Below are 16713 nucleotides of genomic sequence, written 5' to 3' on the forward strand. Positions count from 1 at the left end.
TCTCTCCCTCTCTTCTCTCCCTCTGTTGTCTCTCCCCCTGTTCTCTCTCCCTCTGTTCTCTCTCCCCCTGTTCTCTCTCCCTCTGTTCTCTCTCCCCTGTTCTCTCTCCCTCTGTCCTTTCTCCCTCTGTTCTCTCTCCCCCTGTTCTCTCTCCCTCTGTTCTCTCTCCCCCTGTTCTCTCTCCCTCTGTTCTCTCTCCCCCTGTTCTCTCTCCCCATGTTCTCTCTCCCTCTGTTCTCTCTCCCCCTGTTCTCTCACCCTCTGTTCTCTCTCCCCTGTTCTCTCTCCCCCTGTTCTCTCTCCCATGTTCTCTCTCCCTCTGTTCTCTCTCCCCTGTTCTCTCTCCCCATGTTCTCTCTCCCTCTGTTCTCTCTCCCCTGTTCTCTCTCCCCCTGTTCTCTCTCCCCCTGTTCTCTCTCCCTCTGTTCTCTCTCCCCTGTTCTCTCTCCCCCTGTTCTCTCTCCCTCTGTTCTCTCTCCCCTGTCCTCTCTCCCTCTGTCCTTTCTCCCTCTGTTCTCTCTCCCCCTGTTCTCTCTCCCTCTGTTCTCTCCCCCTGTCCTTTCTCCCTCTGTTCTCCCTCCCCCTGTTCTCTCTCCCTCTGTCCTTTCTCCCTCTGTTCTCTTTCCCCCTGTTCTCTCTCCCTCTGTTCTCTCCCTCTGTCCTTTCTCCCTCTGTTCTCTCTCCCCCTGTTCTCTCTCCCTCTGTCCTTTCTCCCTCTGTTCTCTCTCCCCCTGTCCTCTCTCCCTCTGATCTCTCTCCCCCTGTTCTCTCTCCCCCTGTTCTCTCCCTCTGTCCTCTCTCCCTCTGATCTCTCTCCCCCTGTTCTCTCGCCCTCTGTCCTCTCTCCCTCTGTTCTCTCTCCCCCTGTTCTCTCTCCCTCTGTTCTCTCCCTCTGTTCTCTCTCCCCCTGTTCTCTCTCCCTCTGTTCTCTCTCCCTCTGTTCTTTCTCCCCCTATCCTCTCTCCCACTGTTCTCTCTCCCTATTTCTCTTCCCCTTCCCCTTTCCCACACATATACATACAGTGGGGAGAACAAGTATTTGATACACTGCCGATTTTGCAGGTTTTCCTACTTACAAAGCATGTAGAGGTCTGTAATTTTTATCATAGGTACACTTCAACTGTGAGAGACGGAATCTAAAACAAAAATCCAGAAAATCACATTGTATGATTTTTAAATAATTAATTTGCATTTTATTGCATGACATAAGTATTTGATCACCTACCAACCAGTAAGAATTCCGGCTCTCACAGACCTGTTAGTTTTTCTTTAAGAAGCCCTCCTGTTCTCCACTCATTACCTGTATTAACTGCACCTGTTTGAACTCGTTACCTGTATAAAAGACACCTGTCCACACACAATCAAACAGATTCCAACCTCTCCACAATGGCCAAGACCAGAGAGCTGTGTAAGGACATCAGGGATAAAATTGTAGACCTGCACAAGGCTGGGATGGGCTACAGGACAATAGGCAAGCAGCTTGGTGAGAAGGAAACAACTGTTGGCGCAATTATTAGAAAATGGAAGAAGTTCAAGATGACGGTCAATCACCCTCGGTCTGGGGCTCCATGCAAGATTTCACCTCGTGGGGCATCAATGATCATGAGGAAGGTGAGGGATCAGCCCAGAACTACACGGCAGGACCTGGTCAATGACCTGAAGAGAGCTGGGACCACAGTCTCAAAGAAAACCATTAGTAACACACTACGCCGTCATGGATTAAAATCCTGCAGCGCACGCAAGGTCCCCCTGCTTAAGCCAGTGCATGTCCAGGCCTGTCTGAAGTTTGCCAATGACCATCTGGATGATCCAGAGGAGGAATGGGAGAAGGTTGTGGCGAAATCCTGCACTTAAGTGCGCTGCCACTTTAAGAGCGCATGAGCAGTAGGAAGGAGGAGATAAAAGAGCTCGTTAAGCTCTATTGGAGAGGAGCTATTGATTGGCGCGACAGTTTTTGTTGTGTGCGATGCTGCAGAGGTTTTTTGTTTGTCTTCAGCGTATGTGGTTGTACAGTGTTTGGATCAATCCTCGGTGTGATCGCTCGACGACGTGGTTGTTCTCATTTGGGACCACGATGGTTATGGATCAAATGGATAAGTAGCAACATTTGTTGTGAAGCGTTCAACTACAACCCAACATACCATCGGACAGTCAGACCGGATACCTGCAACCTCAAGACCACAGCTAAGCCCTCTCTTGTTCCCTTTCTCTCTTTCTCTTCACGCTATGTTCCAGTGCTTTACACTGCAACCGACTCTATTTCCTAAGTACATTGACGTTTCATTGGAGCTGGACTAGTGTGTATATGAACACCACACATTCATACCCTCTGCACTCCTTCCCAGGAAGAAAATACAAACTATTGCAAATCCTCTGTGTGATGACTGGGTTAATTTGTTATTGTATGAAGTTGCTGTTTATTTGCTCTGCCATTATGGTTATATGAGGTATGTTTGGTGGGGTTACCAAGAATTGTGGAAGGACTGTGATGTGTGATCTATAGGGTGTGTATTCTTTTTCTCTCCGCTGGCTATCTGGTCAACAGGCTACACTCTAGGCAGTCTCTTCTGTTGATGTGTGTGGGTCTGGTAGTGGTACTCTCGCTGTTCTACTATTCTTTTCTTTCGGCAGGGTTAATACCTGCCTGGCGCCCGAACAAAATCTTCTATACCTTTCTCTAATTAATACCGCTACAGAAGTGGCGCCCGAACAGGGACTTGAAGAGAAACACCCATGACACCATCCACACAAGGTTGAATCATGTCTTTTGTTGGAACCCCATACTGTGTCAATGTGGACACACCTAATGGTAATCGTGTTCAAGATTCTTTCATTGTGGAAGGATTCGATGAACTAATGGAGTTGGATAGCACTGACCCTAATCCCCAGGTTTCTGTCTCGCCTATAACCTCTCCACCATTACCCTCACCTCAACCTCTTCCTGTTACCCTGCCCAGAGAGACTGGGAGAGGTGTCTCTGTGATCACTGGACGACTGGAACATCAATGGACACACACCAATCATAGTTTGACAATGCAGGAGAATGCCATTCGCAAACTCAGTGAATGTGTGGAGGCTCATCAGACAGATGTGCAGCTGAGGTTGGATTACCTTCCCTGTCTAATGGAGGAAAACCAACAACAAATTGTTCAGAGACAGAAATATTCACACGATTCTCTGAAACAGGATATTCAGGGACAACTGCACCAGTTCAAAACACAAATGGAATCTAACCATCAGCAAGTCCTAATCTATCTTGAGGAGGAACAAAAACAGAGAGCAGAGGAGTCAGCCTCTGTTGTGAAGGGAGTGTGTTCTTATCTGAAGGAAATTATGGAGGACATGAAGAACTCTCTCACAGGGGAACTACGATTGTTGATTGAACAAACTCAAAAGGACACCGTTAATGAGATGGAAAAAGCACAGAAGGCCACAGACCTTCAAATGGAAGAGCTGCACCAGGAGGAAATGAAAGGCTTTTCCCTTCTGGACAAATCTTCTGTACCTCCCTTAGGGGTTACCTCTGCCACTGGCTTGGTCAGTACCGGAATAGGAACAGGTAGCACTACAAAACCCCCTATGAAGATACTGTTAAACAGAACTCCTGCTGAAACTGTCATGCCTCCTCTAGAGCGCTCCCTTCCTATCAAACTACTTTTCCCCACTTTTGGCAGCCCAGAAGATGAGGCCGATCCACTGTTTTTTTTATCTAAGTGTAATGATTTTCTTTCTATCCGGCCCCTTACTGACTGGGAGGTTCTTGCCACCCTCCGCAGTGTTCTCCATGGTACAGCAAGAGACTGGTGGGAGATAGCCCGTGAACATGTGTCAACCTGGGAGGAGTTTCAAAAAATATTCCTCTCAGCCTTCCTCTCAGAGGACTATGGGGATGAACTGGCGGAACGTGTTCGCAACAGAGTCCAGGGTGAAGCAGAGCCAATACGGGACTTTGCCTTCTCCTATCGAGTTCTATGTAGGAGATGGAAGGCTGACATTACTGAGCAGGAGATGGTCAAACTCATTCTCAAGAACATGATTCCCCGCCTTGCTAGTCAACTTCGAGAACGTGTGCAGAATGTGGATGATCTGGTGCGTCTGGGGACTCAGTTTGAGAAGGACTGGAAGCACCACCTTCAAACTAAAACCCCTGTTCCTTCATCCCAGTATACCCATAGCTCTCCTAGGGCTAAACCATCTCAGATATTTGTACCGAAGAGCCAAGACAAATATCCAGTGATGTGTTGGAGGTGTAAAGTTCAACATCCTCCAGGATCTTGCCCGCTCTATGTCCAGCGTCAGGATGCTGGAAAAGGTCAGAAAGGACAGAAGACCGACAGCCTAGACAGACGTGGTGGCTTGCATACCATTGGGTCAGCCTTAATGCCCATGAAGCCTTTAGAAATCACACCTAGCGGTCTTATTCCTATTCCGCAACAACTATTGGTGCCCCTGACTGTTAGGAACTGGAGAGGGAAGGCCATAATTGACACAGGAGCAACTTACACCCTGATGCAAGAGGCCCTGTGGCAGAAAATGGCATTACCTCATGAGGAGATACAAACATGGGAGAAGGGACCATTGTACTTGGCCAATGGAGAACCTACCACCCCTTTGGGCTGGATTAGTATAATAATACAACTGCATGATAAGACTATTAAACTTCCTGTGGCTATTCTTGCAGATTCAAGCCTTGCATTTGCTGTAGTCCTTGGTCTAGACTTCCTGTTCTTCAGTGGACTGACCATCTCGATGTCCGAACCCTCCTATCGGCTGCACTCTGACTATTCCCAGCCTCATCCATTTCAACCTGGTAATGCACTGATTTCAGGCTGGAGCCTGCTGCATTATGCAGAGTCCGGACAAGGTCAAGTCAGAGACCGAGAAAATATAAAGAACAAAGCCAATCAACGACAGCTGAGAAACTATGATAAACATAGACGAGACGTGTGTTTCCCACCCCAGTCTCGTGTCTGGGTACGTTCCCATCATCTGTCGAAGGCATCTAAGAAGTTCACTGCCAAGCTAGCTTCGAGATGGAAAGGCCCATACCGTGTAGTGCAGCAGTTGGGACCAGTGAACTACTTGGTCTGTTTGGAGGACACTGGGGAAGATGTCAGGTCGGTGCATGTTGTTGACCTAAAGCCTTGCTACCCTACGGCAGAAGAGCTGGATCGCAGGCAAAAGCAACACCTGCAGGAACTCTTCGTGGAGGACTCTGATGATGAGGACTTCCCTGGTTTTGGATAGCAGGAACATTAACTTGTCAAAGCCTGCATCCTCTCTGTTTCTACAGGCTTTGTTTTTTCATGGGGGGAGGAGTGTGGCGAAATCCTGCACTTAAGTGCGCTGCCACTTTAAGAGCGCATGAGCAGTAGGAAGGAGGAGATAAAAGAGCTCGTTAAGCTCTATTGGAGAGGAGCTATTGATTGGCGCGACAGTTTTTGTTGTGTGCGATGCTGCAGAGGTTTTTTGTTTGTCTTCAGCGTATGTGGTTGTACAGTGTTTGGATCAATCCTCGGTGTGATCGCTCGACGACGTGGTTGTTCTCATTTGGGACCACGATGGTTATGGATCAAATGGATAAGTAGCAACATTTGTTGTGAAGCGTTCAACTACAACCCAACATACCATCGGACAGTCAGACCGGATACCTGCAACCTCAAGACCACAGCTAAGCCCTCTCTTGTTCCCTTTCTCTCTTTCTCTTCACGCTATGTTCCAGTGCTTTACACTGCAACCGACTCTATTTCCTAAGTACATTGACGTTTCATTGGAGCTGGACTAGTGTGTATATGAACACCACACATTCATACCCTCTGCACTCCTTCCCAGGAAGAAAATACAAACTATTGCAAATCCTCTGTGTGATGACTGGGTTAATTTGTTATTGTATGAAGTTGCTGTTTATTTGCTCTGCCATTATGGTTATATGAGGTATGTTTGGTGGGGTTACCAAGAATTGTGGAAGGACTGTGATGTGTGATCTATAGGGTGTGTATTCTTTTTCTCTCCGCTGGCTATCTGGTCAACAGGCTACACTCTAGGCAGTCTCTTCTGTTGATGTGTGTGGGTCTGGTAGTGGTACTCTCGCTGTTCTACTATTCTTTTCTTTCGGCAGGGTTAATACCTGCCTGGCGCCCGAACAAAATCTTCTATACCTTTCTCTAATTAATACCGCTACAAGGTCATGTGGTCTGATGAGACAAAAATAGAGCTTTTTGGTCTAACTCCACTCGCCGTGTTTGGAGGAAGAAGAAGTATGAGTACAACCCCAAGAACACCATCCCAACCGTGAAGCATGGAGGTGGAAACATCATTCTTTGGGGATGCTTTTCTGCAAAGGGGACAGGACGACTGCACCGTATTGAGGGGAGGATGGATGGGGCCATGTATCGCGAGATCTTGGCCAACAACCTCCTTCCCTCAGTAAGAGCATTGAAGATGGGTCGTGGCTGGGTCTTCCAGCATGACAACGACACGAAGCACACAGCCATGGCAACTAAGGAGTGGCTCCGTAAGAAGCATCTCAAGGTCCTGGAGTGGCCTAGCCAGTCTCCAGACCTGAACCCAATAGAAAATCTTTGGAGGGAGCTGAAAGTCCGTATTGCCCAGCGACAGCCCCGAAACCTGAAGGATCTAGAGAAGATCTGTAGGGAGGAGTGGGCCAAAATCCCTGCTGCAGTGTGTGCAAACCTAGTCAAGAACTACAGGAAACGTATGATCTCTGTAATTGCAAACAAAGGTTTCTGTACCAAATATTAAGTTCTGCTTTTCTGATGTATCAAATACTTATGTCATGCAATAAAATGCAAATTAATTACTTAAAAATCATACAATGTGATTTTCTGGATTTTTGTTTTAGATTCCGTCTCTCATAGTTGAAGTGTACCTATGATAATAATTACAGACCTCTACATGCTTTGTAAGTAGGAAAACCTGCAAAATCGGCAGTGTATCAAATACTTGTTCTCCCCACTGTACATACTCACCCCTTCACCAACACACGCAGACACACACTGACAGACAGACAGATACACACACACACAAACACACACACGAACACACACACACTGTCTCTCCAGGCCTCTCGGGTTGCTGACATTTTCAATTTTTGCACGTATAAAGTAATAATAATAATATTAGCGGGTGTGACAGAGCTAGGGTCCACGGGCTGACACCGCCAGGACTTCTATAAATATCCCCCCTTTTCTGGGGGAATCCGAGACGCAGCACAGAACTTCAGTTTACACAGCTGAGGAGCATGTGGAAGAAACTCTCCATTCTCCCTCTCTCTCACCTTCTCCTCCCTTCCTCTCTCCTCCTTTCTTTCTCTCCCTCTCTCTCACCTTCTCCTCCCTTCCTCTCTCCTCCTTTCTTTCTCTCCCTCTCTCTCACCTTCTCCTCCCTTCCTGTCTCCTCCTTTCTTTCTCTCCCTCTCTCTCACCTTCTCCTCCCTTCCTCTCTCCTCCTTTCTTTCTCTCCCTCTCTCACCTTCTCCTCCCTTCCTCTCTCCTCCTTTCTTTCTCTCCCTCTCTCTCACCTTCTCCGCCCTTCCTCTCTCCTCCTTTCTTTCTATCCCTCTCTCTCACCTTCTCCTCCCTTCCTCTCTCCTCCTTTCTTTCTATCCCTCTCTCTCTCACCTTCTCCTCCCTTCCTCGCTCCTCCTTTCTTTCTCTCCCTCTCTCTCACCTTCTCCTCCCTTCCTCTCTCCTCCTTTCTCCATCTCCTTCTCTCCTCCTCTCACCCATCTCCTTCTCATGTCCTTCTCTCCTCCTCTCTCAATCTCCTGCTCTCCTCTCTCCCATCTCCTTATCTCCTCCTCCCACCATCTCCTTCTCTCCTCCTCCCTCCATCTCCTCTCTGTAACGATCCTCTTCCTGTGAATAACTGGACCAAAGCGCAGCGTGAGACGTGTTCATGATATTTTATTAAAATCAGAACGCTAGAACAAAAAATAACAAAGAGGAAAACGAACAGTTCTGTAAGGAAACTAACAATACAGAAAACAACTACCCACAAAACACAGGTGCGAAAAGGCTGCCTAAGTATGGTTCTCAATCAGAGACAACGATAGACAGCTGCCTCTGATTGAGAACCACACCCGGCCAAACACAAAGAAATAGAAAACATAGAACACAAAACATAGAATGCCCAACCCAATTCATGCCCTGACCAAACCAAAATAGAGACATAAAAAGGATCTCTAAGGTCAGGGCGTGACAGTACCCCCCACCCCAAAGGTGCGGACTCCGGCCGCAAAACCTAAACCTATAGGGGAGGGTCTGGGTGGGCATCTATCCGCGGTGGCGGCTCTGGTGCGGGACGTGGACCCCGCTCCACCTAAGGCTTGGCCCACTTAGGTGGCGCCTCTAGAGCGGGGACCCTCGCCGCGGACCCCGGACAGGAGGGCGACTCTGGCAGCTCCGGACAGGAGGGCGACTCTGGCAGCTCCGGACAGAAGGGCGACTCTGGCAGCTCCGGACAGGAGGGCGACTCTGGCAGCTCCGGACAGGAGGGAGACTGGCAGCTCCGGACAGGAGGGAGACTCTGGCAGCTCCGGACAGGAGGGAGACTCTGGACTCACCGGGCTGGGGAGACACACAGGAGGCCTCTTCCTTCGCCGAGGCACCGGATAAACCGGGCTGTGGGGGAGCACTGGAGATCTGGTGTGTAGCCTTGGCACCACTCTTCCAGGCTGAATGCCCACTCTAGCCCGGCACCTCCAGAGCGCAGGCACAGGTCGAACCAGGCTGTGGGGGAGCTCTGGTGCGTAGCCTTTGCACCGCTCCTCTTGGCTGCATGCCCACCTTAACCCGGCACGTGCGTGGAGCTGGAACAGGCCGCACTGGGTTCTCCTGGCGAACTGGGGAAACCGTGCCTAGAGCCGGCGCAGGACTCACTGGACTGTGGAAGTGCACTGAAGGTCTGGAGCGCCAAGCTGGCACAAGACGTGCAGGGCTGGCAAAGTCTTCACCAGACGGCTAGCATGCACCTCAGGACGAGTATGTAGAGCTGACTCAGGTGACAACTCGAGGACAACGCTCCGTAGAGCGAATGTCGTGCCTCATACACCAACACAGCAGCTCTCTCATAGCTCTCTCCTCCAATCTCCCCATCAACTCCTTCACTGTCTCTGCTTCGCTACTTTCGCTCACCTCCAATTTCATCCCGACTGGCTCTGGTTCCATCCTCGGCTCCGCCGACCGTCCCGTGTGGCCCCCTGCCTCTCCTGGCCACGCTGCTTGGTCCTTTGGTGTTGGGTAGTTCTGTAACGATCCTCTTCCTGTGAATAACTGGACCGAAGCGCAGCGTGAGACGTGTTCATGATATTTTATTAAAATCATAACACTAGAACAAAAAATAACAAACAGGAAAATGAACAGTTCTGTAAGGAAACTAACAATACAGAAAACAACTACCCACAAAACACAGGTGGGAAAAGGCTGCCTAAGTATGGTTCTCAATCAGAGACAACGATAGACAGCTACCTCTGATTGAGAACCACACCCGGCCAAACACACAGGAATAGAAAACATAGAACACAAAACATAGAATGCCCACCCCAACTCACGCCCTGACCAAACCAAAAAAAGACATAAAAAGGATCTCTAAGGTCAGGGCGTGACACTCTCCTCCTCTCCCCATCTCCCTCTCTCCTCTGTCTTCTCTCCCATCTCCTTCTCTCCTCCTCTCTCCCATCTCCTTCTCTCCATCTCCTTCTCTCCTCTCTCCATCTCCTTCTCCCCTCCTTTCTCCATCTCCTTCTCTCCTCCTTTCTCCATCTCCTTCTCTCCTCCTTTCTCCTTCTCTCCTCCTCTCGCAATATCCTTCGCTCCTCCTCCCTCCATATCCTTCTCTCCTCCTCTCTCCATATCCTTCTCTCCTCCTCTCTCCCATCTCCTTCTCTCCTCCTCTCTCCATCTCCTTCTCTCCACCACTCTCCATCTCCTTCTCTCCACCACTCTCCATCTCCTTCTCTCCACCACTCTCCATCTCCTTCTCTCCACCACTCTCCATCTCCTTCTCTCCTCCTCTCTCCATCTCCTTCTCTCCACCACTCTCCATCTCCTTCTCTCCTCCTCTATCCCATCTCCTTCTCTCCTCTCTCCCATCTCCTTCTCTCCTCCTCTCTCCATCTCCTTCTCTCCTTTTCTCTCCCATCTACTTATCTCCTATCTCCTTCTCTCACATCTATTTATCTCCTCCTCTCTCCATCTCCTTCTCTCCTCCTCTTTCCATCTCCTTCTCTCCTCCTCTCTCCCATCTCCTTCTCTCCTCCTCTCTCCTATCTCCTTCTCTCCTCCTCTCTCCCATCTCATTCTCTCCTCCTCTCCTCCTCTCTCCCATCTCATTCTCTCCTCCTCTCTCCCATCTCCTTCTCTCCTACTCTCTCCATCTCCTTCTCTCTCATCTCCTTCTCTCCTCCTCCCTCCATCTCCTTCTCGGCCTCCTCTCCATCTCCTTCTCGGCCTCCTCTCTCCCAACTCCTTCTATCCTCTCTCCATCTCCTTCTCTCTCTTCTTTCCCATCTCCTTCTCTCCTCCTCCCTCCATCTCCTTCTCTCCTCTCTCCATCTCCTTCTCTCTCTTCTTTACCATCTCCTTCTCTCCTCCTCTCTCCATCTCCTCCATCTCCTTCTCTTCCCTCACTTTTTTAATCTCTTTCTCTGTCTGTCTCTCTCCTCTCCCTCTCTTTTTGTCTGTCTCTCTCCTCTCCCTCTCTGTCTGTCTCTCACCTTGTTACAGGCTCTCCCTCCCTCTCTTTGTCTGTCTCTCTCTTCTCCTCTCCTTCCCTCTCTTACTGTCGGTCTCTCTCCTTGTTACAAGCTCTCCCTCTCCCCTTGTTCTCCTTAACATCTGCTGCAGTAATCAACAGTTATCTCCCCATAGGGGCCATGCATGCACACGCCTGGCCACACACGCGCACGTGCATGGTCAAGGTCATACACACACACACATAAACATACACACACACACACAAATAGTAAGGAGACTGTGTGTCTGTGTATTATCCAGCATCCACTAGGGGAAACCCTTGTTTTCGTAATGATGCAAGACTGCTGTCGCACCTGGTGAGGTTCTCATTATGCCTTTGCACCCAAATGAAGTACGACATATGAAGTACGTAGGGTTCTAGTGTGTGTGTGTGTGTGTGTGTCATGTCTGATGTCAGTCTATGGAAAGCTGTAGTACTTGTGCCCACTGTTGGGTTTATTGGTCCCTGTCCCCCCCTACAGGATATAGCTCATAGGTACAACAACACGCCATTGACGGTACAGTGCTGCTGGTCAGATGTACTACACACTTACATTTACATTTAAGTCATTTAGCAGACGCTCTTATCCAGAGCGACTTACAAATTGGATTTATCATGCATGAGGCTGGTATATACTGCTGTGTCAACTGCTGATAGTGGTGACATTATTCAGTTGGGCAAAAGCTAGGCCGACATAGTTGCTTAGGCTAAGTGTACGACACGTTTTGATAACTCTCTGAAAGGAGTTACCGGTATATGTAGTAATGTTTCAGCACACATGAAGGTTTGGTTGGAGTCAGTGGCGGATTTAGGCGACATGGGCATCCGCCCAGGTGACATTTGCGCAATCGGTTTTAACGCAGTTAGTAATGCAATTTGGTTTGCGTTACTTGTTTGAAGTGCAATAGTGTGATAATCTGGTTCTCTTCTTTATAAGTGTGTTATTCTATTTGTGTGTTTGTGTGATATAGGATTTGTGCAATTTAGTTTTATCTGTGTGTGATTTGTTAGAAATAGGGTAATGGTGTAATAATTTGATTATTTTGATTTATATACTACAATTTGTTTCAATTTGCCTTTGTTACTTCTTTTTTACATTTATGAGTCTTATTTTTGTATATATATTTATATTCATATAGTTTTAAATGTTATGATTATTTATTTGTGTTGTACCAAATGTCTGAATAAAAAGACAGTTAGTGCAGCATGGTGCTTTCTTAGGGGGGTTCGCCAAGGGAGCCATACAAGCTAGAACCGCCACTGGTTGGAGTTCATAAAGGCACTTGGATCTTAATGCACATTCTCATCCCTTGACGTCGCAATACACCTGTAGCAGTTATATAACTGTGGAGCCAATGACAAAGGTTTGCCAGCTTAGCTCTACGGATCCAGGCTGCGTCACATCCGGACATGATTGGGAATCCGATAAGGCGGCGCACAATTGGCCCAGCGTCGTCCGGGTTTGTCCGGGGTAGGCCGTCATTGTAAATAAGAATAAGAATGTGTTCTTAACTGACTTGGCTAGTTAAATCAAATAAAAAAATACTTCGTATGCTCAAGTTTCCACTCCTCGTCGATCAGCGGGTTGAGAGGGCGAACCGTGAGCGCTGTCTTGCGTTTTGTCACTTCGCTCTACCTGTTACTCTATATGACGTAGTCTCTATCTCATTCAAATGTCAATCTGCAGCCTGAGATTCTCGACGCTGGTTTAGCTCAGTGGTTACTTCATGCAAAATCCTGTTTCACGGTCCGCGGGCCAGAAGTACGAACCACGGGCGCTGTCCTGCGTTTTATTTTTTTATTTTTTTTATAGATCACCAAAACAAATATTTCAATTCTATTTAAAGTAGACAATTACAATACAGGTTACATTTTTCATTTGTATTATGGACATTTAATAATGAAATACATAGTGACCCTGTGGGTATCTTTATTTTGTTAAGTGTATTTATCTTTAAATAAAAAAAGACATTCTGAAAAGTTTGTGATATGTCAGTAGCCTATCTAATCCAACAATTACACTGCATCCTTCACTTCTTTACAAAACCGTCTAAACCATGCAAACGAAACCTGGTCTGTGTTTACCTGCACTGCCAGAATCTACAGTACATTGTCCGTGTGTAGGCTGCCTGATTTACCTGAATAGACCAGCAGGAGTCGCTCTGAGACCACGGAATATCAGATAGGCCTAATAAACATGAACAAACTGCAATTATTTCTTGCATTTCAAATGAGGCCATTGGGCAACCAGTTTTAGATATATAGGGCCTAGTATTAATGAAGACTGCAAAACTAAACAAAAACAAATTAAACATAATTATCAGAATTATTTATTGAGTTTTTCCTATGGAAATTATGTGTATATTGGAAATTATTTTTATATTGTCATATGCCTAAGTGATTTAAGCACTTAGTTAACGGCACATGGAGTTAAACAGGTTGGTTACTTGACCTCAGAAAACTTGAATACAATCTCAATCATTATTTTTATTGTCAAGTTTGGTCGCATTAGTTTCTGTTTTTTTCTCATAGCCTGAGTAATACACAGGTAAGAGCACCAACGCTGTCCACAAGGACCTGTCAGTTCCGTGTTATTGGAGAGCTCTGTGACGTAAGCTATATCTCATACAAAGGTCTATCTGCAGCCCTTGATTTCCGGCGCTGGTTTAGCTCAGTGGTTACTTCAACCTGGTTTCTCTTTCACGGTCCGCGGACCATGAAGTACGAACCACGGGCGCTGTCCAGCGTTTTTTTTTTTATATCGAAAAAATGTATCCAAAACAAATATGTTAATTCAATTTAATGTAGACAATTGCAATTCAGTTGATAGGTTACATTTTTCATTTGTATTATGGACATTTAATAACAGCATAAAAAAAATAAAAAAAACATTTCACCTTTATTTAACCAGGTAGGCTAGTTGAGAACAAGTTCTCATTTACAACTGCGACCTGGCCAAGATAAAGCAAAGCAGTGCGACACAAACAACAACACAGAGTTACACATGGAATAAACAAATATACAGTCAATAACACAATAGAAAAATCTATGTGCAGTGTTTGCAAATGTAGTAAGATTAGGGAGGTAAGGCAATACATTGATAACATTAACTGAATTGACAGCAATAGATGGTGACCCCGTGGTATCTTTATTTTGTTAAATGTATTTATCTTTAAAGAAATCTAATCCATAGTCCCTATTAAATGTTTTTGCAGTCTTTATGAACGTAAACTGTTTAACCGGTAGATGGCGCAGAGGATCATTAATGAAAGAAGAAAAGGATTTGACTTCATTTTATCTGTTGCCAATGACCTTGAGCCTTCTTGGATGGGCGCTTCTAATGTAGCTCTATGGCAGCACTCAAGGGGCTTGAATTTTGGAGCTCTACCCTTAGAGGTGACATAGTGTCCCAGTGAGTGACAGAACACTCACGGTGCACCACTCTGTATTTTCTGCTGGCTTGCCCCACCACCACAGAAAGCACTGAGCTAGGCTGAAACACCTGCATGTTGGAGCTGCCTTACTCCAGAAATAAATAAAAAACAGACCATGTTTGTATGCGGCTTTATTAACTCAATTCTATATTTTTTTACATTGTTTGGAAAATGATATGTCGATTAAAAAACATGAGCTGTCGCACACCCAGAAAAATGTGTTTGTGTGGAGGTGCTGACTAATGGCAAATCAACTGCAAACTGTCAAAATGAAGAGAGTATTTTGTATTGAGTTCTTCCTATGTAAATGATGTGTATGTTGGAAGTGATGTTTATACTGTCATATGCCTAAGTGATTTAGGCACTTGGTTAACAGCACATGGTTTTAAACAGGTTGGTTATTTGACCTCAATAAATGTATATATAGTCATTCATGTCTTCTCTGACTGATTGTACTATGCACATCAAGACTATATATAGATATTTTTCTTCTGAATGTTCCCTGCGATGGTTCAAACCCACAGGCCTGCCTGGTGTTTTTCGACTGAAATTAAATGTTGTTCACAAAAGTTAGCCTATGACGTTATATCAAGAAAATCACATAGGCTATTGATCTAACGAACAATTCTTAAGCCATATAGATGAATGACGAATTTTACAAAACCTTTATAGCACTGTGATAACCTATAGCGCAAAGAATCTTCAACACCTTGGCCTACTCTGTTTATTATGACTTGAATGGAGTCTCAAGTCTGAAATTCTTGTTTTAGTTGTCAAGTTTGGTTGCCTTAGTTTCTGCTTCTTTTTCATGGCCTAAGTACAGCACTGGTAAGTGCACCAACGCGTTGCACATTACACAAGGCCCCGTCAGTTCTGCGTTATTGAAGCTCCCTGCGACGTAGACTCTATCTCATTCAAAAGTCGTTCTGCAACCCGAGATTCTCGACGCTGGTTTAGCTCAGTGGTTACTTCAATCGAAAATCCTGTTTCACGGTCCGCGGGCCAGAAGTACGAACCACGGGCGCTGTCCAGCGTTTTTTTTTTATATCTAAAAATGTCTCCAAAATAAATATGTTAATTCAATTTGAAGTAGACAATTACAATTCAGTTGATAGGTTGCGTTTTCCATTTGTATTGTGGACATGTAGTAATAACATTAAATCAATAGCAGTAACTGAATTAACAGCAATAAATAGTTTAGTTTAATCTTTATTTAGTTAAATGTATTTATCCTGGCCTGGGGCATAAAAAACTAAATTTCTGATTTAGGTCTACCAAATTATTTAAATCTTATAATCACAGTGTTTTTTTCCCAGTATAGTTTCTATCTCGTACTTGCATTCACTGGGAACCTGCAGTCCCCCATTGACCTATAGGTTAGGGAAGACTTGTGCAATAAACTGATTAACGTAGCCTGAATCATAGCGGAGGTCTTCAGTCGTTTTACAGGCTCCCCTCTCGGCGCTGGGTTTCTGCAGAGGTTACTTCAGCTGTGAAACGATCTAAAGGGCATCATGTGGGCCCACATACAAACCGGCAAAAATGAAAAAATCTACTACAAATGAGAAATTGTTGTTATTGGTGAGGGTTCAGCATTACGATTGGGTTAACTTCCCTTTAGAGAGTTGTTACGTTGTACATTTTTTTTTGTAGCCTTTGCCTTCACATTTCACCCGTATTTTAAAAATACATATTTAGGTTTTGTTTTGAGGATATAGTTCAATATGAAATTGAAGTGTTTTTATTGTTTCAATGTAAAGAAAACAAAGATTATGATTATAGGCTACAGTATTGCAGTACTGTCTACACTGACATTTCTCCTCAAACAATTATCCGGCAGATGGCGCTCTAGGATCACGAATAAAAACGCATGTCAGTAAGCCTGTACATTAACTGTGTTCGACTTTCCACATGGCTTAAGGTCAAGTCCATTTCAGTACAATTCAGAATTTAGGAAGTGAATGAGCCGCAGTTTAAGATTTTCAGTATTTTCAGTTAATTAATATTCTTATTCATTTGTAATGTTATGACGAATGATTTCTAGCATACTTTACTGACATTTGGCTAATTAAATAATAATGTGCCCAACTTCTACAAACAAGAATCAAGTAATACCGATACATGACAGAGCAGGTCTGGACTATGATTTTCCGACAGAGTTGAACGTTGTGTGTTTCAAGCCTCCAGCAGATTGAGAGAGTCAGGATGGAATAACATGACTTGAGCAGAGGGAGGACATCGACGGGGGAGAGGCTAGTAGACTATAGAGACATTAACATATTTTGTTGTCGTTCTAGAAATCTTTGTAAACAAATGATCTTCAGCTTCATGTAATGTTTAAAACACGTATAGTTGCTGTCACGGATTGTTGTTCATTGAACCCCATGCCCACTCAGTGATGGCACATCTTGCCTCTATGTCAACATAGAAAAGAACGAACTGCCGTTCAGCCGGTTAACTCTCGGTTTAGTTAGCCTATCACCGGACTGCCGCCAATCGTCTCTCCCCGCGTCTCTCGGCTCTC

This window comes from Salvelinus alpinus, chromosome 7 (genome assembly GCF_045679555.1).
Source record: "Salvelinus alpinus chromosome 7, SLU_Salpinus.1, whole genome shotgun sequence".
NCBI lineage: Eukaryota > Metazoa > Chordata > Actinopteri > Salmoniformes > Salmonidae > Salvelinus > Salvelinus alpinus.